Source organism: Dendrobates tinctorius, unplaced genomic scaffold (assembly GCF_039654945.1).
Source record: "Dendrobates tinctorius isolate UK_male_01 unplaced genomic scaffold, ASM3965494v1 ptg000070l, whole genome shotgun sequence".
In the NCBI taxonomy this organism is placed as follows: Eukaryota; Metazoa; Chordata; class Amphibia; order Anura; family Dendrobatidae; genus Dendrobates; species Dendrobates tinctorius.
In genome coordinates this window covers 91,843,615-91,864,940 of record NW_027361738.1, presented here as the reverse complement: position 1 = coordinate 91,864,940, position 21,326 = coordinate 91,843,615, and the positions used below count along the sequence as shown (strand labels likewise).

General features: G+C 45.5%; 2 protein-coding genes across 3 annotated transcripts in view; one reads left to right on the top strand and one right to left on the bottom strand.

Moving 5' to 3' along the window:
- The window catches only part of CUNH7orf78 (chromosome unknown C7orf78 homolog), an 84,013-nt gene extending 75,576 nt beyond the window's left edge, over positions 1–8,437 (bottom strand). The window contains exon 1 of the mRNA XM_073582120.1: positions 7,968–8,437. The gene's annotated coding sequence lies outside the window, so the exon portion shown is untranslated. The remainder of the gene's footprint in view (positions 1–7,967) is intronic.
- VWDE (von Willebrand factor D and EGF domains) overlaps positions 1–21,326 on the top strand; it is a 137,525-nt gene that overhangs the window by 2,475 nt on the left and 113,724 nt on the right. The gene's annotated exons all lie outside the window — the stretch shown is intronic.

Here is a 21,326-nt window from a genome sequence, read left to right as displayed (position 1 = left end):
TATTATTATTATTTATTTATATAGCACCATTGATTCCATGGTGCTGTACGAGAGAAGGGGTTACATACAAAGTTATAGATATCACTTACAGTAAACTAACTAACAATGACAGACTGATACAGAGGGGACAGGACCCTGCCCTTTCGGGCTTACATTCTACAGGATGGTGGGGAAGGAGACAGTAGGTTAGGGGGTTGCAGCAGTTCCGGTGATGGTGAGGCGGTGGCTCCAGTAATGGTGAGGCGGTAGTGGGGTCATTGCAGGCTGTAGGCTTTCCTGAAGAGGTGGGTTTTCAGGTTCCGTCTGAAGAATCCAAGTGTGGTTGATAGTTGGACTTGTTGGGGCCAAGAATTCCAGAGAATAAGGGATATTCGGGAGAAGTCCTGGAGGCGGTTGGGTCAGGAGCGAATAAGTGTGGAGGAGAGAAGGAAGTCTTGGGAGGACCGGAGATTACATGAGGGAAGATATCAGGAGAATAGTTCAGAGATGTATGGGGGAGACAGGTTATAGATGGCCTTGTAGGTCAGTATTAGTAATTTGAATTGGATATGCTGAGGGAGTGGGAGCCAGTGAAGAGATTACTCCTGATAGGTAACATTTGCGTTTATAAACTTATTATCTGCCATAATTATTTGCATAATGAAAAGTTATGCATTTCTGTGATAAACGTTCTATTTCAATTCCTAGCCGTTTTCAAGATCTCTGCTTGCTGTCAGATGCACATTATTCCCATTGCTACAACAGTCTGTCATCGGTTTATCTCTCTTCCATCTCTTATAGCCATTAGATACATTTAAGCAATATTTTTTTTAAAAAAAACTAGTTGCAAAAGTATACAGTTGCAAAATGTATGCTATGGTAACATTTAAAGTGGACCTGTCACTTATAATCAATAAAAAATTTTTTTACCTGGTGTAAATGCCGCTGTTCTCCCGAGTCCGGCGTTGTGCTTCTTTCGTTCCTGCTCCTCTCCGTTCCTGAGATACGGCTCTCTCTTCCCTGTAGGTTAATCTTGTCTTTTTTAGCTAAGTGAGGGTGGTCCTCAAAAAGATTCTCAGGGGAGAGTTAAGGTAAGGACCACGCCCATTTGGCTAAGAAGACTAGATTTATATGAAGGGGAGAAGTGGCCATATCTCAGGAACGGAGAGGCGCAGGAAGTAAAGAAAAACAGCGCCGGATTCTGGAGAACTGCGGCATTTACACCAAGTAAAAAAAAACCTATTTATGGAATGATCTTATTTAAAGGAATGCACCAGTCTAGGCTGCAGTATGTGAATGTGTCAGGATGTAGTTTATTGTATCTACACTTCATGGCCTCTTATCAGACTATTTATCTGCCGCTTTGTTGTGACAAGTGCTGTAAACTTCAGGATCCCTGGAGAGAAGGGCCTGGATTGGTGAATAAACCTTATTATCTAACACAATTATCTGCATAATGAAAAGTCATAGAATTCTATAATATTCCATTACTTTCTGTGTCTATTCCACGTGGTTTTCAAGATCTCTGCTTGCTGTCAGTGAGTAGGGATCTTCATCATTTACTTATAGCGGATGAAAATCTCTTCACATTTCCAACCCAAATCTGCTTCATTAGTTGTACTTCTTATCCTTTTTGGTCATTAGTGGGAAATTGTAGAATCGTAGCTCTAAGTTTACAGTCGCCCAAGAAAAATACATGTAAGAAAATATAAATGCATCCTATGTCCCTCATGATGAACAACTTTCCAAATGGAAAAAAAAAATCCTTCACATCATGAAAATAATTTTTTTTTTGTGCATGCAATGAAGAAAAAAAAAATTGGAAGGATTAGAGGAGCTTGTTTCCTTTTAACAACAGCACTCCTTGTGGCCTGGAGTGGTATCACATGTAAAACTTTGTATTTTAATTAAAAATAAGTAATTGATACAAGTGAAATATCTATAGACAATTCAGACAAACATAAGGAGCAGTGAGATATGCCTCCTAGTCTTATCAGGATAGTTGAGAATGAGACGTTTTTCTGTTTTTTATCAGGTGTCAGCCAGCAACAAAGCTGCAGATTCCCCTTTACTCACCTTCTGACCCTCAACTTGCCCCCCATCTAATTACTTTGCAATAATTGATTGATCTTTTTCCTACTGGGCCATAGGGAGGTCATGGAGAGTGAGAGTTGTAGAAACCAGAGACTGAAGGGGTGAAGTGCTGCCCATCATCAGGCTCAGGCCCTCGCCTAAGGCGGAGATTTCAGAAGTCCCCATTAACCTGGCTCACCCTACAGATGTGGCAGCAATTACCAGACTGTAAATCTAACACTTTGGGTAGTTGTACATAAAAAATAAATAATACATTCGAATAAGTCAGAAAGTAAGGACACCCCACTAATGGACATATTCATATTGATCTGGATAGAAAAGTGCTACACTTTCCCATACAGCACAGAAGAGGTGTATAGATATTCACAAGCCCGACAGAAGCTACACGGACATCTGCAAACCCGACGGAGGCCAAAAGGATGCTCTGCCGGCTGTCAGCAAATATCAGAATGGAGCTTTGTAAATATATTTCACATCACACTTGCAGCTTTTCCTTGTGACGCAGTGTGCACAGGGCCCGACCGCTGTGGTAGGAGCTATAGGCATGAAGGCTCACTTTGGGCTGAACGTCAATCTTCGGACAGATGATCTCCTATGATCCTCAATCCTCCAGTGAAGAAGTCAGATTGGATTCTATGATGGTCGGCTGTCTGGGCCCCGAAGCAGCAAAGTATGGTGCGTCTGCCACCATGCTTTATAGTGCTGCTATCACGCTCTTAAAACGTTGTCTTTTATTTTTTGCCAAGTACGGTCTTCTCTGGCCAGATATACCTATGTTTGTCTCCTCTGTCTGGGGCACGTTCCTCCATTCTGCCGTTTCCTTGATTTTCATAGATAAGCTTCCAGCTCTAATGTAGCTTCTAAAGTCTTCTGTGCCACCAGGGAATTGGTCACAGTGGATCTACTATTCCACCTGGGACTAGGTTACAGTGAATCCACTATACAACCACAGAACACATCAAAATAGATCCACTATGCCATAGGTAAAAGGTCACAATGGATCTACTATACCACTAGGAAATAGGTCACAAGTTGAGCGACTTTGGTCGGATCGGGTTTCATGAAACAAAATTTGTTTCAGATGAAACTGGTCCAACTAGGGCAAAAAAAGTACGACCACAATGCAAGTCAATGGGAAATAAAAGTCGGCATTGAGCAGATGACATTCATCCACTCAATGCCGACTTTTATTCCCTATTGACTTGCATTGGGGTCGGGTTTCGGACGAAACTCCGACTTTTTTTGCCCTAGTCGGACCAGTTTCATCTGAAACAAATTTTGTTTCATGAAACCCGATCCGACCAAAGTCGCTCAACTCACAATGGATCTACCGTACCACCATTTAATAGGTCACAGTGAATCCACTATACTACTAGAGAAGAGGTCACAGTAGATCCACCGTACCACCATGTAATAGGCCACAGTGGATCCACTATGCCACCAAGGAATATGTTACAGTGGATTCACTATATTACCAGGTAATAGGCCCCACTATACAACCTGAAAATACATTACAGTAGATCCACCGTATCCACAACAACTATCATTTTACAGTAGATCCAATATGTGACCGAAAAATAGGACACAGTAGATCTACAATAACACCAGCAAATACAATACAATGGCTCCAGCTATACCAGCAAGGAAAAGGGTATAGTGGATCCAGCTATACCACCAAGGAAAAGGGTATAGTGGATCCAGCTATACCACCAAGGAAAAGGGTATAGTGGATCCAGCTATACCACCAAGGAAAAGGGTATAGTGGATCCAGTTATACCAACAAGGAAAAGGTTACAGTGGATCCAGCTATACCACCAAGGAATAGGTTGCAGTGGATCCAGCTATACCAACAAGGAAAAAGGTATAGAGGATCCAGCTATCCCACCAAGGAAAAGGGTATAGAGGATCCAGCTATGCCACCAAGGAAAAGGTTACAGTGGATCCAGCTATACCAACAAGGAAAAAGGTATAGAGGATCCAGCTATGCCACCAAGGAAAAGGGTATAGAGGATCCAGCTATGCCACCAAGGAAAAGGTTACAGTGGATCCAGCTATACCAACAAGGAAAAAGGTATAGAGGATCCAGCTATGCCACCAAGGAAAAAGGTATAGAGGATCCAGCTATCCCACCAAGGAAAAGGGTATAGAGGATCCAGCTATGCCACCAAGGAAAAGGTTACAGTGGATCCAGCTATACCAACAAGGAAAAAGGTATAGAGGATCCAGCTATGCCACCAAGGAAAAGGGTATAGAGGATCCAGCTATGCCACCAAGGAAAAGGTTACAGTGGATCCAGCTATACCACCAAGGAAAAGGGCATAGTGGATCCAGCAATACCACCAAGGAATAGGTTGCAGTGGATCCAGCTATACCAACAAGGAAAAAGGTATAGAGGATCCAGCTATGCCACCAAGGAAAAGGGTATAGAGGATCCAGCTATACCACCAAGGAAAAGGTTACATTGGATCCAGCTATACCACCAAGGAAAAGATTACAGTGGATCCAGCAATACCACCAAGGAAAAGGTTAGATTGAACCTAGTATACCATCAGTAAACAGGTCACTGTTGATCCACTGTTCCACCAGGGAATGTCGCAGTGGATTCACTATACCACCAAGGAATCGGCCATAGTGCAACCAGTATACCAACAGTAAATAGGTCACTGTTGATCCTCTTTTTCACAAAGGAATAGATCATAGTGGATCCCCTATACATGCAAGGAAGAAAATATTTTTTTTTTATTGTGAATTTGAACAGAAATCACCAAAACAGTCAAGGACCAAACTCAACTGGAGTATTGTGTTATTCTATTACTGCTCAAAAGTTAGAACTAGTATGTAAAGGGGTTGTCCGGTCAGAATATATTGATGACTGATCTTAAATAACAGATCGGTGGGGGGGCCAACATCCCGCACCACCCACTAATCAGCTGCTATATGGTTGGTTGGCAGCACAGTAAACAGATCTGCACTGTGCCGCTCAAAAGAATAGACTGTGCTCTGCAGTACCCGGGAGCGACTGCTACACATTGACTGGGGCTCTGCAGGGCAGTTTTATTTGATGTGTTTCCATCCAGCCACTGGAGATTATAGCAGCTGATCAGAGGGGCTGTCGGATATTGGACCCCCACCATTCTTTCAGTATATATTGATCATCAAACCCTTTTAACCCATTTCCAGAGTGTATGATATGTATGTAGCCATTCTGGGGTGCTCAGGTTGAGGCTGCGTTCCTATGTGGGTCACAGTGCCCTGCAGATTTATGTGTTGTCGTCCTCGGTTTGGTTTCCTTCCCCTGTAGTTTTTTTTTGGTGGATACGGTCCATTCAGATGAATAAGAAAACCTGATGGTTAATATGGAGCATCAGCCGTTGGTTTGAGCAGAAGCTTATGCTGTATGACCACAGTCCGTTTGATTTAGGGGGAGACGGTATGGTAAATCTCCTACAGACAGCCTAAAGGGGATGCAGTCAAAATGATTGTCTGATATGTCTTAGATACAACTGTCTTTCTGAACAGCAAAAATGATTAGGAGTCAATTATTAGAGAAATGTCACATATTATTACAGTCATCAGAAACGGTCGAGAATGGCCCCTTTCCCCAAAGACCAGGAGGGACATTAGAGCTGCAAAACAAAGCCTCATCTGTATGCATCATGTTAATATTCTGCCTTATCTAGACCTCCATCTGTATAATAGAACTGTTATTAACTCATCTTAATGAAAATGAAATGGCTCTGTTCATCTGTCAAAGTCTATACAGCAAAGGTGAAAAGTAAAATACAGAAAACAGTGTCAGCCTATCTATATAACCAGAAATAGGTCACAGCAATCCACTATGACACAAGGGAATTGGGCATAGCGGATCCATTGTGCCATCAGGAAATAGGTAACAGGGGATCTACTATGCCACAAAGGAAGCGATCACAGTGGATCCACTATACCACCAAGGAATAGGTCACAGTAGATCCACTATACCACCAGCAAATACATGACAGTGGATCCAATCCAACATACTATCAGAGACTAGATCACAGTTGATCCACTATACCACCAGGGAAAAGATCACAGGGGATCCACTTTACTACCAGGGATTAGGTCACAGTGGATCCAAAATGCCAGCAGAGAATAAGTTACAGTGGATCTGTTATACCAGTATGGAATAGATCAGAGTGGTTCTAATATCTCACTATTAAATAGATCACAGTGGATCCATTGTCTCTGCTTAAGCGAAAACTGCTGGTGAATGCCCTTTAAGAGGATCTCTCACTTGCCATAAATCTTAAAATTTCTACCTGGTGTAAATGTCGCTGACCTCCTGAATCTGGCTTTTATTTTTCTGCATACTTCTTTTCTTTTCTGAAATATAGCCCCTTTTTTCCCTATTTATAAATTTAGTTAGCCAAGGGGGCGTGGTCATGGAGAACACATTCTCGGAAAAAGAGTTGAGGGTCAAGTTAATTAAAGTGGATTTACATCTGAGGAAGAGAGGAGCATATCTCAGAAGAGCAGGAAAGAGAAAAACATTGTCAGATCCAGGAGAGGAGCGGCGCCTACATAAAAAAAAAACACACATATATAAAGTAACAGGTCTTCTAGAAAGGGGTTCTCTATCTTAATTTTATTTTTATTTTTTTTAAATTCTATAAAGTAGGGCCGCCCGGTATAGGAAACAGCATTGCATGAATTTTTACTCTCGATCAGTACAGATTGAATCCACAGGAAATGTAGATCACAGTGGGGAACCCCTTTAATCTCTCAATCTCTTTCCGTTGATCATTATACGTTAGTAAATTGCATTTTAGTATCTCGGTCCATTCCTGGACCTTCGCTAACGCAGCAGCTGGAATTACCCGTTAGTCACAGTTTGTACACAAACGCGGTCACATTGATACGGAATTTATCCGTCGGTGGCGTCTTGTTGCCGGTCACCATTTACAGCAGAGTCTTCAACTAAACAGCTCAGATCCCACAATGAGGAGGATTAGGGGCTGTAAATAAATCTGGGTTTACAAGATGCAACTGGAAAATGAAGCTGAGCAGCTGTTACTTACAAGCCGAGGCCGGGGGAACCAAGAAGGGTATGATGACGACGAGCCGAATACGAGACCTGGAATAATGGTGACCCTAATGACAGAATGAAGGTTCAGAGCAAAATTTCATGTCACATTGATCCACCTCAAGTGTAGATATACAGTAATGTTAATTCAACAAAATGACCTAAACTACAGTAGATAAACGACATTTAATGATAAGACTCAGAAACCAAAGGCCCGAGTCATTACTACATTTGTGCTATTTTGTCTAAATTTTGGTCATTTTCATCTGTTTTTTATTAGTGCCAAACACTTCAGTTAATTCAAAAAGAACCTGAAGACCCACCTGTTCCAACAAGCCTACAACCTGCAGTAACCACCAATCCACCCTTGTTCACCCTTATGGGCAGAAATTTTGTAAACAGGATATTTGCGGATTTTTTTTTGTCTGGTGTCTGCTTCCATTATTGGGGCTCTTGCAGATGATAATGTGCATATTCTGGTGTCATTTGTAGATTATAAAGCTTAGTCTGGTGTCAGTTGCAGGTGATATTGTGCTTAGGACTCTTTCACACTTCCATTGTTTACAATCAGTCAAGATACTCCAGACACTGATTTAACCCGAAATTTTCTCTCTCTTTCTCTCTCTCTCTCTCTCTCCTCTTCCCCCCCCCCCCAGCGGTTCCTCTAAATTTCCTCATTTTGCGGATCCGTCAAAATACGGATCCTGTGGCATCCGTTCACATCAGTTAAGAACGGATCCGCTTGTCCGCCTTTTGGGCGGATTTTAACTGACACAAAAAACTGAAGTGTGAAAGAGGCCTTAGCTGTCCCGACGTCCCTCGCCGTTCTGCTGACCTTTCGACGGAAGAGTTGCTGGGCCCAGTTGTTGAGGCGTTGACGAAAGCTTCGCGCGTTCCGGTGCGTTGATGACACGGGGGCCCTGCGGGCCTCGGCAGAGTCCTTGGCTGGATAGGCCGCAGTCCCCGGACTGGGGCAAGCGGCGGCGGTGAGGGGTGGCAAATTGCAGGCCACCTGCGCAGCTAACGGCTGAGACGGGGAGTTCGCGACCAGCAGAGGACCGACCCCTGGTGTGGACCGGGGCGGGGCAGTGGCCGCCAAGAGCACTGTACCAGCTGCAGCCACTGGTGGGAGCGGAGCGGCTGCGGCGGGCTTGAGCGTGGATGCAGGTCTCGGCTGCTTGTCTTGGTGCTGTCCCACTGAAGTCCTGGGTAAGCGTCTCCTCTCGCCCTTGTAATCTACACTTGCTGACAGTCTCTCCCACCGTCTCCAGCTGCCTCTGTGTCTGTCTGCTGACTCATTGTCTCAGGAATTCCCCTTCTGGGTTCCTATCTCTAAGTTGCTGTTGAGTCCTGAACTACTCCCCCCTGCCATCTTGTGGTTATTTCTAGGTACTGCATCCTCTTGTCTATCTTTCCCAGCTATTACCCTTCTGTCCCTGACAATCTCCATCCCTAGTGCACCAACCGCCGACCCCGACACTCGATGGGGACCCTCTCTCCCACATCAGTTGCAGGTGATATGTTGAATGTCAGTTGCAGGTGATATGGTGCTTAGTCTGGTGTCAGTTGCAGGTGATATGGTGCTTAGTCTGGTGTCATTTGCAGGTGATATGGTTCTTAGTCTGGTGTCAGTTGCAGGTGGTATGGTGCTTAGTCTGATGTCAGTTGCAGGTGATATGGTGTTTAGTGTGGTGTCAGTTGCAGGTGATATGTTGAGTGTCAGTTGCAGGTGATATGGTTCTTAGTCTGATGTCAGTTGCAGGTGATATGGTGCTTAGTATCGTGTCAGTTGCAGGTGATATGGTGCTTAGTCTGGTGTCAGTTGCAGGTGATATGGTGCCTAGTGTGGTGTCAGTTGCAGGTGATATGGTGCTTAGTCTGGTGTCAGTTGCAGGTGATATGGTGCTTAGACTGGTGTCATTTGCAGGTGATATGGTTCTTAGTCTGGTGTCAGTTGCAGGTGATATGGTGCTTAGTCTGATGTCAGTTGCAGGTGATATGGTGCTTAGTCTGGTGTCAGTTGCAGGTGATATGGTGCTTAGTCTGGTGTCATTTGCAGGTGATATGGTGCTTAGTCTGGTGTCAGTTGCAGGTGATATGGTGCTTAGTCTGGTGTCAGTTGCAGGTGATATGGTGCTTAGTCTGGTGTCATTTGCAGGTGATATGGTTCTTAGTCTGGTGTCAGTTGCAGGTGGTATGTTGAGTGTCAGTTGCAGGTGATATGGTTCTTAGTCTGGTGTCAGTTGCAGGTGATATGGTGCTTAGTCTGATGTCAGTTGCAGGTGATATGGTGTTTAGTGTGGTGTCAGTTGCAGGTGATATGTTGAGTGTCAGTTGCAGGTGATATGGTTCTTAGTCTGATGTCAGTTGCAGGTGATATGGTGCTTAGTATCGTGTCAGTTGCAGGTGATATGGTGCTTAGTCTGGTGTCAGTTGCAGGTGATATGGTGCTTAGACTGGTGTCATTTGCAGGTGATATGGTTCTTAGTCTGGTGTGATATGGTGCTTAGTCTGATGTCAGTTGCAGGTGATATGGTGCTTAGTATGGTGTCAGTTGCAGGTGATATGGTGTTTAGTCTGGTGTCAGTTGCAGGTGCTATGTTGGGTGTTAGTGGCAGGTAATATGTTGCTTAGTCTGGTGTCAGTTGCAGGTGATATGGTGTTTAGTCTGGTGTCAGTTGCAGGTGCTATGTTGGGTGTTAGTGGCAGGTGATATGTTGCTTAGTCTGGTGTCAGTTGCAGGTGATATGGTGTTTAGTCTGGTGTCAGTTGCAGGTGCTATGTTGGGTGTTAGTGGCAGGTGATATGTTGCTTAGTCTGGTGTCAGTTGCAGGTGATATGGTGCCTAGTGTGGTGTCAGTTGCAGGTGATATGGTGCTTAGTCTGATGTCAGTTGCAGGTGATATGGTGCTTAGTCTGGTGTCAGTTGCAGGTCATATGGTTCTTAGTCTGGTGTCAGTTGCAGGTGATAAGGTGCTTAGTATGGTGTCAGTTGCAGATGATATGGTGCTTAGTCTGATGTCAGTTGCAGGTGATATGGTGCTTAGTATGGTGTCAGTTGCAGGTGATATGTTGGGTATTAGTTGCAGGTGATATGGTGCTTAGTCTGGTGTCAGTTGCAGGTGATATGGTGTTTAGTCTGGTGTCAGTTGCAGGTGCTATGTTGGGTGTTAGTTGCAGGTGATATGGTGCTTAATCTGGTGTCAGTTGCAGGTGATATGGTGCTTAGTCTGGTGTCAGTTGCAGGTGATAAGGTGCTTAGTCTGGTGTCAGTTGCAGGTGATATGGTGCTTAGTCTGGTGTCAGTTGCAGGTGATATGGTGCTTAGTCTGATGTCAGTTGCAGGTGACATGGTGCTTAGTCTGGTGTCAGTTGCAGGTGATATGGTGCCTAGTGTGGTGTGAGTTGCAGGTGATATGGTGCTTAGTGTGGTGTCAGTTGCAGGTGATATGGTGCTTAGTCTGGTGTTAGTTGCAGGTGACATGGTGCTTAGTGTGGTGTCAGTTGCAGGTGATATGGTGCCTAGTGTGGTGTCAGATGCAGGTGACATGGTGCTTAGTGTGGTGTCAGTTGCAGGTGATATGGTGCCTAGTGTGGTGTCAGTTGCAGGTGACATGGTGCTTAGTGTGGTGTCAGTTGCAGGTGATATGGTGCCTAGTGTGGTGTCAGTTGCAGGTGATATGGTTCTTAGTCTGGTGTCAGTTGCAGGTGGTATGGTGTTTAGTGTGGTGTCAGTTGCAGGTGATATGTTGAGTGTCAGTTGCAGGTGATATGGTTCTTAGTCTGGTGTCAGTTGCAGGTGATATGGTGCTTAGTCTGATGTCAGTTGCAGGTGATATGGTGCTTAGTCTGGTGTCAGTTGCAGGTGATATGTTGGGTGTTAGTTGCAGGTGATATGTTGCTTAGTCTGGTGTCAGTTGCAGGTGATATGGTGCTTAGTCTGGTGTCAGTTGCAGGTGATATGTTGGGTGTTAGTTGCAGGTGATATGTTGCTTAGTCTGGTGTCAGTTGCAGGTGATATGGTGCTTAGTCTGATGTCAGTTGCAGGTGATATGGTGCTTAGTATGGTGTCAGTTGCAGGTGATATGGTGTTTAGTCTGGTGTCAGTTGCAGGTGCTATGTTGGGTGTTAGTGGCAGGTGATATGTTGCTTAGTCTGGTGTCAGTTGCAGGTGATATGGTGTTTAGTCTGGTGTCAGTTGCCGGTGCTATGTTGGGTGTTAGTGGCAGGTGATATGTTGCTTAGTCTGGTGTCAGTTGCAGGTGATATGGTGCCTAGTGTGGTGTCAGTTGCAGGTGATATGGTGCTTAGTCTGATGTCAGTTGCAGGTGATATGGTGCTTAGTCTCGTGTCAGTTGCAGGTCATATGGTTCTTAGTCTGATGTCAGTTGCAGATGATATGGTGCTTAGTCTGATGTCAGTTGCAGGTGATATGGTGCTTAGTATGGTTTCAGTTGCAGGTGATATGTTGGGTATTAGTTGCAGGTGATATGGTGCTTAGTCTGGTGTCAGTTGCAGGTGATATGGTGTTTAGTCTGGTGTCAGTTGCAGGTGCTATGTTGGGTGTTAGTTGCAGGTGATATGGTGCTTAATCTGGTGTCAGTTGCAGGTGATATGGTGCTTAGTCTGGTGTCAGTTGCAGGTGATAAGGTGCTTAGTGTGGTGTCAGTTGCAGGTGATATGGTGCCTAGTGTGATGTCAGTTGCAGGTGATAAGGTGCTTAGTCTGATGTCAGTTGCAGGTGACATGGTGCTTAGTGTGGTGTCAGTTGCAGGTGATATGGTGCCTAGTGTGGTGTGAGTTGCAGGTGATATGGTGCTTAGTGTGGTGTCAGTTGCAGGTGATATGGTGCTTAGTCTGGTGTTAGTTGCAGGTGACATGGTGCTTAGTGTGGTGTCAGTTGCAGGTGATATGGTGCCTAGTGTGGTGTCAGATGCAGGTGACATGTTGCTTAGTGTGGTGTCAGTTGCAGGTGATATGGTGCCTAGTGTGGTGTCAGTTGCAGGTGACATGGTGCTTAGTGTGGTGTCAGTTGCAGGTGATATGGTGCCTAGTGTGGTGTCAGTTGCAGGTGATATGGTTCTTAGTCTGGTGTCAGTTGCAGGTGGTATGGTGTTTAGTGTGGTGTCAGTTGCAGGTGATATGTTGAGTGTCAGTTGCAGGTGATATGGTTCTTAGTCTGGTGTCAGTTGCAGGTGATATGGTGCTTAGTCTGATGTCAGTTGCAGGTGATATGGTGCTTAGTCTGGTGTCAGTTGCAGGTGACATGTTGGGTGTTAGTTGTAGGTGATATGTTGCTTAGTCTGGTGTCAGTTGCAGGTGATATGGTGTTTAGTCTGGTGTCAGTTGCAGGTGCTATGTTGGGTGTTAGTTGCAGGTGATATGGTGCTTAGTCTGGTGTCAGTTGCAGGTGATATGGTGCTTAGTCTGATGTCAGTTGCAGGTGATAAGGTGCTTAGTCTGGTGTCAGTTGCAGGTGATATGGTGCCTAGTCTGGTGTCAGTTGCAGGTGATATGGTGCTTAGTCTGATGTCAGTTGCAGGTGATATGGTGCTTAATCTGGTGTCAGTTGCAGGTGATAAGGTGCTTAGTGTGGTGTCAGTTGCAGGTGACATGGTGCTTAGTGTGGTGTCAGTTGCAGGTGATATGGTGCCTAGTGTCGTGTGAGTTGCAGGTGATATGGTGCTTAGTGTGGTGTCAGTTGCAGGTGATATGGTGCTTAGTCTGGTGTTAGTTGCAGGTGACATGGTGCTTAGTGTGGTGTCAGTTGCAGGTGATATGGTGCCTAGTGTGGTGTCAGATGCAGGTGACATGTTGCTTAGTGTGGTGTCAGTTGCAGGTGATATGGTGCCTAGTGTGGTGTCAGTTGCAGGTGACATGGTGCTTAGTGTGGTGTCAGTTGCAGGTGATATGGTGCCTAGTGTGGTGTCAGTTGCAGGTGATATGGTTCTTAGTCTGGTGTCAGTTGCAGGTGGTATGGTGTTTAGTGTGGTGTCAGTTGCAGGTGATATGTTGAGTGTCAGTTGCAGGTGATATGGTTCTTAGTCTGGTGTCAGTTGCAGGTGATATGGTGCTTAGTCTGATGTCAGTTGCAGGTGATATGGTGCTTAGTCTGGTGTCAGTTGCAGGTGACATGTTGGGTGTTAGTTGCAGGTGATATGTTGCTTAGTCTGGTGTCAGTTGCAGGTGATATGGTGTTTAGTCTGGTGTCAGTTGCAGGTGCTATGTTGGGTGTTAGTTGCAGGTGATATGGTGCTTAGTCTGGTGTCAGTTGCAGGTGATATGGTGCTTAGTCTGATGTCAGTTGCAGGTGATAAGGTGCTTAGTCTGGTGTCAGTTGCAGGTGATATGGTGCCTAGTCTGGTGTCAGTTGCAGGTGATATGGTGCTTAGTCTGATGTCAGTTGCAGGTGATATGGTGCTTAATCTGGTGTCAGTTGCAGGTGATAAGGTGCTTAGTGTGGTGTCAGTTGCAGGTGACATGGTGCTTAGTGTGGTGTCAGTTGCAGGTGATATGGTGCCTAGTGTCGTGTCAGTTGCAGGTGACATGGTGCTTAGTGTGGTGTCAGTTGCAGGTGATATGGTGCCTAGTGTGGTGTCAGTTGCAGGTGACATGGTGCTTAGTGTGGTGTCAGTTGCAGGTGATATGGTGCTTAGTCTGGTGTTAGTTGCAGGTGACATGGTGCTTAGTGTGGTGTCAGTTGCAGGTGATATGGTGCCTAGTGTGGTGTCAGTTGCAGGTGACATGGTGCTTAGTGTGGTGTCAGTTGCAGGTGATATGGTGCCTAGTGTGGTGTCAGTTGCAGGTGACATGGTGCTTAGTGTGGTGTCAGTTGCAGGTGATATGGTGCTTAGTGTGGTGTCAGTTACAGGTGATCTGGTGCTTAGTCTGGTGTCAGTTGCAGGTGATATGGTGCCTAGTATGGTGTCAGTTGCAGGTGATATTGTGCTTAGTCTGGTGTCAGTTGCAGGTGATATGGTGCTTAGTCTGGTGTCAGTTGCAGGTGATATGGTGCTTAGTCTGGTGTTAGTTGCAGGTGACATGGTGCTTAGTGTGGTGTCAGTTGCAGGTGATATGGTGCCTAGTGTGGTGTCAGTTGCAGGTGACATGGTGCTTAGTGTGGTGTCAGTTGCAGGTGATATGGTGCCTAGTGTGGTGTCAGTTGCAGGTGATATGGTTCTTAGTCTGGTGTCAGTTGCAGGTGGTATGGTGTTTAGTGTGGTGTCAGTTGCAGGTGATATGTTGAGTGTCAGTTGCAGGTGATATGGTTCTTAGTCTGGTGTCAGTTGCAGGTGATATGGTGCTTAGTCTGATGTCAGTTGCAGGTGATATGGTGCTTAGTCTGGTGTCAGTTGCAGGTGACATGTTGGGTGTTAGTTGCAGGTGATATGTTGCTTAGTCTGGTGTCAGTTGCAGGTGATATGGTGTTTAGTCTGGTGTCAGTTGCAGGTGCTATGTTGGGTGTTAGTTGCAGGTGATATGGTGCTTAGTCTGGTGTCAGTTGCAGGTGATATGGTGCTTAGTCTGATGTCAGTTGCAGGTGATAAGGTGCTTAGTCTGGTGTCAGTTGCAGGTGATATGGTGCCTAGTCTGGTGTCAGTTGCAGGTGATATGGTGCTTAGTCTGATGTCAGTTGCAGGTGATATGGTGCTTAATCTGGTGTCAGTTGCAGGTGATAAGGTGCTTAGTGTGGTGTCAGTTGCAGGTGACATGGTGCTTAGTGTGGTGTCAGTTGCAGGTGATATGGTGCCTAGTGTCGTGTCAGTTGCAGGTGACATGGTGCTTAGTGTGGTGTCAGTTGCAGGTGATATGGTGCCTAGTGTGGTGTCAGTTGCAGGTGACATGGTGCTTAGTGTGGTGTCAGTTGCAGGTGATATGGTGCTTAGTCTGGTGTTAGTTGCAGGTGACATGGTGCTTAGTGTGGTGTCAGTTGCAGGTGATATGGTGCCTAGTGTGGTGTCAGTTGCAGGTGACATGGTGCTTAGTGTGGTGTCAGTTGCAGGTGATATGGTGCCTAGTGTGGTGTCAGTTGCAGGTGACATGGTGCTTAGTGTGGTGTCAGTTGCAGGTGATATGGTGCCTAGTGTGGTGTCAGTTGCAGGTGACATGGTGCTTAGTGTGGTGTCAGTTGCAGGTGATATGGTGCTTAGTGTGGTGTCAGTTACAGGTGATCTGGTGCTTAGTCTGGTGTCAGTTGCAGGTGATATGGTGCCTAGTATGGTGTCAGTTGCAGGTGATATTGTGCTTAGTCTGGTGTCAGTTGCAGGTGATATGGTGCTTAGTCTGGTGTCAGTTGCAGGTGATATGGTGCTTAGTCTGGTGTTAGTTGCAGGTGACATGGTGCTTAGTGTGGTGTCAGTTGCAGGTGATATGGTGCCTAGTGTGGTGTCAGTTGCAGGTGACATGGTGCTTAGTGTGGTGTCAGTTGCAGGTGATATGGTGCCTAGTGTGGTGTCAGTTGCAGGTGATATGGTGCTTAGTCTGGTGTCAGTTGCAGGTGATATGGTGCTTAGTCTGGTGTTAGTTGCAGGTGACATGGTGCTTAGTGTGGTGTCAGTTGCAGGTGATATGGTGCCTAGTGTGGTGTCAGTTGCAGGTGACATGGTGCTTAGTGTGGTGTCAGCTGCAGGTGATATGGTGCCTAGTGTGGTGTCAGTTGCAGGTGACATGGTGCTTAGTGTGGTGTCAGTTGCAGGTGATATGGTGCCTAGTGTGGTGTCAGTTGCAGGTGACATGGTGCTTAGTGTGGTGTCAGTTGCAGGTGATATGGTGCTTAGTGTGGTGTCAGTTACAGGTGATCTGGTGCCTAGTGTGGTGTCAGTTGCAGGTGATATGGTGCCTAGTGTGGTGTCAGTTGCAGGTGACATGGTGCTTAGTGTGGTGTCAGTTGCAGGTGATATGGTGCCTAGTGTGGTGTCAGTTGCAGGTGACATGGTGCTTAGTGTGGTGTCAGTTGCAGGTGATATGGTGCTTAGTGTGGTGTCAGTTACAGGTGATCTGGTGCTTAGTCTGGTGTCAGTTACAGGTGATCTGGTGCTTAGTGTGGTGTCAGTTGCAGGTGATATTGTGCTTAGTCTGGTGTCAGTTGCAGGTGATATGGTGCTTAGTCTGGTGTCAGTTGCAGGTGATATGGTGCCTAGTATGGTGTCAGTTGCAGGTGATATTGTGCTTAGTCTGGTGTCAGTTGCTGGTGATATGGTGCCTAGTGTGGTGTCAGTTGCAGGTGATATGGTGCTTAGTGTGGTGTCAGTTGCAGGTGATAAGGTGCTTAGTGTGGTGTCAGTTACAGGTGATCTGGTGCTTAGTCTGGTGTCAGTTGCAGGTGATATTGTGCTTAGTCTGGTGTCAGTTGCAGGTGATATGGTGCTTAGTCTCATGTCAGTTGCAGGTGATATGGTGTTTAGTCTGGTATCAGTTGCAGGTGATATGGTGCTTAGTGTGGTGTCAGTTGCAGGTGATAAGGTGCCTAGTGTGGTGTCAGTTACAGGTGATCTGGTGCTTAGTGTGGTGTCAGTTACAGGTGATCTGGTGCTTAGTCTGGTGTCAGTTGCAGGTGATATGGTGTTTAGTCTGATGTCAGTTGCAGGTGATATGGTGCTTAGTGTGGTGTCAGTTGCAGGTGATATGGTGCCTAGTGTGGTGTCAGTTGCAGGTGATAAGGTGCTTAGTGTGGTGTCAGTTACAGGTGATCTGGTGCTTAGTCTGGTGTCAGTTGCAGGTGATATTGTGCTTAGTCTGGTGTCAGTTGCAGGTGATATGGTGCTTAGTCTCATGTCAGTTGCAGGTGATATGGTGCCTAGTGTGGTGTCAGTTGCAGGTGATAAGGTGCTTAGTGTGGTGTCAGTTACAGGTGATCTGGTGCTTAGTCTGGTGTCAGTTGCAGGTGATATTGTGCTTAGTCTGGTGTCAGTTGCAGGTGATATGGTGCTTAGTCTCATGTCAGTTGCAGGTGATATGGTGTTTAGTCTGGTATCAGTTGCAGGTGATATGGTGCTTAGTGTGGTGTCAGTTGCAGGTGATAAGGTGCCTAGTGTGGTGTCAGTTACAGGTGATCTGGTGCTTAGTGTGGTGTCAGTTACAGGTGATCTGGTGCTTAGTCTGGTGTCAGTTGCAGGTGATATGGTGTTTAGTCTGATGTCAGTTGCAGGTGATATGGTGCTTAGTGTGGTGTCAGTTGCAGGTGATATGGTGCCTAGTGTGGTGTCAGTTGCAGGTGATATGGTGCCTAGTGTGGTGTCAGTTACAGGTGATCTGGTGCTTAGTCTGGTGTCAGTTGCAGGTGATATGGTGCCTAGTGTGGTGTCAGTTGCAGGTGATATGGTGCCTAGTGTGGTGTCAGTTACAGGTGATCTGGTGCTTAGTCTGGTGTCAGTTGCAGGTGATCTGGTGCTTAGTCTGGTGTCAGTTGCAGGTGATATGGTGCTTAGTCTGATGTCAGTTGCAGGTGATATGGTGCTTAGTCTGATGTCAGTTGCAGGTGATATGGTGCTTAGTCTGATGTCAGTTGCAGGTGATATGGTGCCTAGTGTGGTGTCAGTTACAGGTGATCTGGTGCTTAGTCTGGTGTCAGTTGCAGGTGATCTGGTGCTTAGTATGGTGTCAGTTGCAGGTGATATGGTGCTTAGTCTGATGTCAGTTGCAGGTGATATGGTGTTTAGTCTGGTATCAGTTGCAGGTGATATGGTGCTTAGTCTGGTGTCAGTTGCAGGTGATCTGGTGCTTAGTCTGGTGTCAGTTGCAGGTGATATTGTGCTTAGTCTGGTGTCAGTTGCAGGTGATATTGTGCTTAGTCTGGTGTCAGTTGCAGGTGATCTGGTGCTTAGTCTGGTGTCAGTTACAGGTGATCTGGTGCTTAGTCTGGTGTCAGTTGCAGGTGATCTGGTGCTTAGTATGGTGTCAGTTGCAGGTGATATGGTGCTTAGTCTGATGTCAGTTGCAGGTGATATGGTGTTTAGTCTGGTATCAGTTGCAGGTGATATGGTGCTTAGTCTGGTATCAGTTGCAGATGACATGGTTCTTAGATAAAAGATCATTTTACCCAATGAATGAGCATTTTGCTTGTCCTTGGGTGGTCGATAGCCTCTTTATGCAAGATCATTGTGAAACAAGCAATTTTAAGAACATTTGTTTCATCTGCCAGTGATGCATCTCTCAGCCATGGTGTGCTAGCTCTGTGCTTACTGCAACTTGTAGTCATATAATGACATCTTGGTTTCAATAGGCACAGAATAATATCCGCATCTACCAGTGACTTCGGAGCCTCATGTGGAGATGCTTTATGGCATTAAGGATATCTGGTGGTAGTAATGCTTGTATGAGAGAACATTGTAATTCTATACTTACATTATTAAGTGTATTCCAAGGTAAGGCTAGAACAGAGATGGAGAATTAAAGTGCTGTTCTTACCCTGAATGTCTATTACTATAAATCTTGTCTGCATTATGGCTCACTGATTCCTCGTAAACACCGCAGCCACATCAGCTATATACAGTGCAGCCAAATATCCTCTATATACAACGTGATCTGTGTGCTTCTGTCTTACTGTCCATCATTTCAACATGGTAAACAGGGCAGCATGCAATACTGCTATATGTCAAAAGCAATATGACAAAATCTGCAAACTGAGACTCGGATGCAGATGTGAACATAGCCGAAGGCTGATTAATATGGCAGGAAACATTAAAGAAAAAGTGACTCCAACGTTTCCAAGCTCTTTTTACCTCTTTGGCAGAGTTCTGGATTGTTTGAGCTAAACTGTTAAGAATCGCTGCTTTATAAACCCATTTAAAAAGTTAAAGCTGTTAATCAATATATCCCTTATGTAAGGGGGTGAAATAAGACTACTCCCTCGCTCAGTCTCCCTTAGTAGTTCTTAATGTTTTTATAATAATCTGGTGATACTGCTACATGTCGTCATGTATTACCACCCAGAATCAATGGTATTGCCACACTTTTATATGTGTTACTATTTCCAGTAAATGTGTTGTGTTCCGTTGTATAATATTATATGTTAGATAGGGAAAGTGTAATGCACCCTTTGGACACTAGAGGGGGGCACTTTAGTACATAGAGTTCTTAGCAAGATAGGGTTAATTGTAGTTTTGATTAAAAAAAAAAGATAGGGTTAAGTGTAGGAGGGGCTGCCGGGAGGTAAGGCTAGGTTAGAAGGAAGTTAGTTCAGACGGGGCCAGGGTGCCCGAAGTGTCCACATGGGCTATAGGCCCAGGACAGATCGGCAGCCACGCAACGTTAATTACTGAAAGTCCTACTTACCCACCGCTATTGGACCTCAGTACAGTGAGACAGAACAGCAGATAAGATGTGGCGACTCGTTGCCTGGGCGGACACTCTTAGGACTGGATTCAGAGTGAGGAACAGAAGGATGCTGTAGCTTCACAGGGAGCAGTACAGATGGGTCGGATGCTTTTCCAGAGGCAACCAAACCAGGTGGCTGATGATTTTGAGTCTGGGATGAAACAGGCAGAAGGAATTGTCATCATGGCAAGGATAGGCCAGGAAGAAGCTGGGAAGCAGTCTAGGGCGGTCCGGTCCGGGTATGTGCCGTGTGGAAGTGTTAGAAAAGTAGGGAAAGCTGAGGAAGCAAGTAAAGAAGGATGTATTCCAAATGATGTGCCAACGGTGGAGATGTTGTCAGTAAAGAAACCGTGCAAGTTAATGTGGACTGTGTCTCAGTTACTGGGAGTCGCCTCGGAGGGGGGCTGTCTCCGCCTGGGAAGTGCCCAGAGGGACTCGAACCTGGAGACGCAGGTACGCCGAATAGTGGACTCTACTTTTCTGTGAGGGAAAGCCTGGACACTGATGCTTTAGTGTCTCTGGCCACGACTATAGTCCTGGCCGACCCTTACGCTGCAGCCACATATCCTCGATATATAGTACAGCCATATATCTGCGATAGTGCAGCCACATCAGGCCATAAACAATGCAATCATATGTCTCTCATGTACAGTGCAGAACATGTACCTCATGTACAGTGCAGCCACATGTCACCCACTCACCTATATACAGTGCAGCCACATGTCCTCCATATACAGTGCAGCCACATGTCACCTATATGCTGTGCAGTCACCTGTCACCTATATACAGTGCAGCCACACATCCTCCATATACAGTGCAGCTACATGTCCTCCATATACAGTGCAGCCACTTGTCACCTTTACACAATGCAGCCACATCTCCTCCATGTACAGTGCAGCCACCTGTCATCTATATATAATGAAGTCACATGTCCCCCATAAGTGTAAACCACTACTAGAGAAAGAAGGGGGTAGATCCAGCACTTCAAATAAAATCCCAAATTTTTTATTTTCATCAATTAAAACATGATTCCAGGAAAAATTCACATTCTACAATGGAGGAATTTGGAGAAATTCTCAAGTGAAATGCAATGTCCTGGCTGACGCGTTTTGAAGTGCTACTTCTTATTGATAACGCGTTTTGGATCTGCCCCTTCTTTCTCTTTCTGGACTGGGATCCTGTACACTTGGCTGAGCTGATCATACCCCCCGATATTTTGTATCGAGCATTAACCTTGCAGTTAAACAGATATCATGAGAGCTGTTTCCAATACGCAGCCGGATTATTCTTACCAGATGCCGCGTTATCTGCCATTGTTATTCTGCAAGGTGACTGCACAATCCGCGTCCAGGGCCTTACATATGGGAAGCGGACCCCTGTCCAGATGTCGCCTCCATGTGTTTCCAGTTATGTATTTATCAAAGAGTTTGAAAAAGTAACAAAACCAATTACGGTGGACCCCGAATAGTGAAGGATAACGCAGGTCCAGTCGTGGCCCCATCTGCATGTGCTTAGCGTGTTCTTCCCCGGGTCGGTGCCGTTCGCTCCAGGCTCTCTTGTACGGTTTCCTCCCACGCTCCACAACGTGACTTCTTTGATAATGACCGTTCTATGTTTGTCCAAGGAAATAAACTCAAAGTAGAAGCCGCAAGCAATCCAGAACCTGCATAAGATGCGACATGACCATAATTAAAGGGATTCTCTTTTTTTTTTCTACATGGCCTTCCTCTATTTCCAATATTTGCATTAACCCTTTAAAGTCAAAGCAAATCTATTATGTTTTTGTGCTTTCATTTTTTTTCTTCTCGTTCATTCAAAATGCATACCATACAAAGCACTGAAAAATGTAAAAAAAAAAATTCTATGTGGAGTAAAAGAG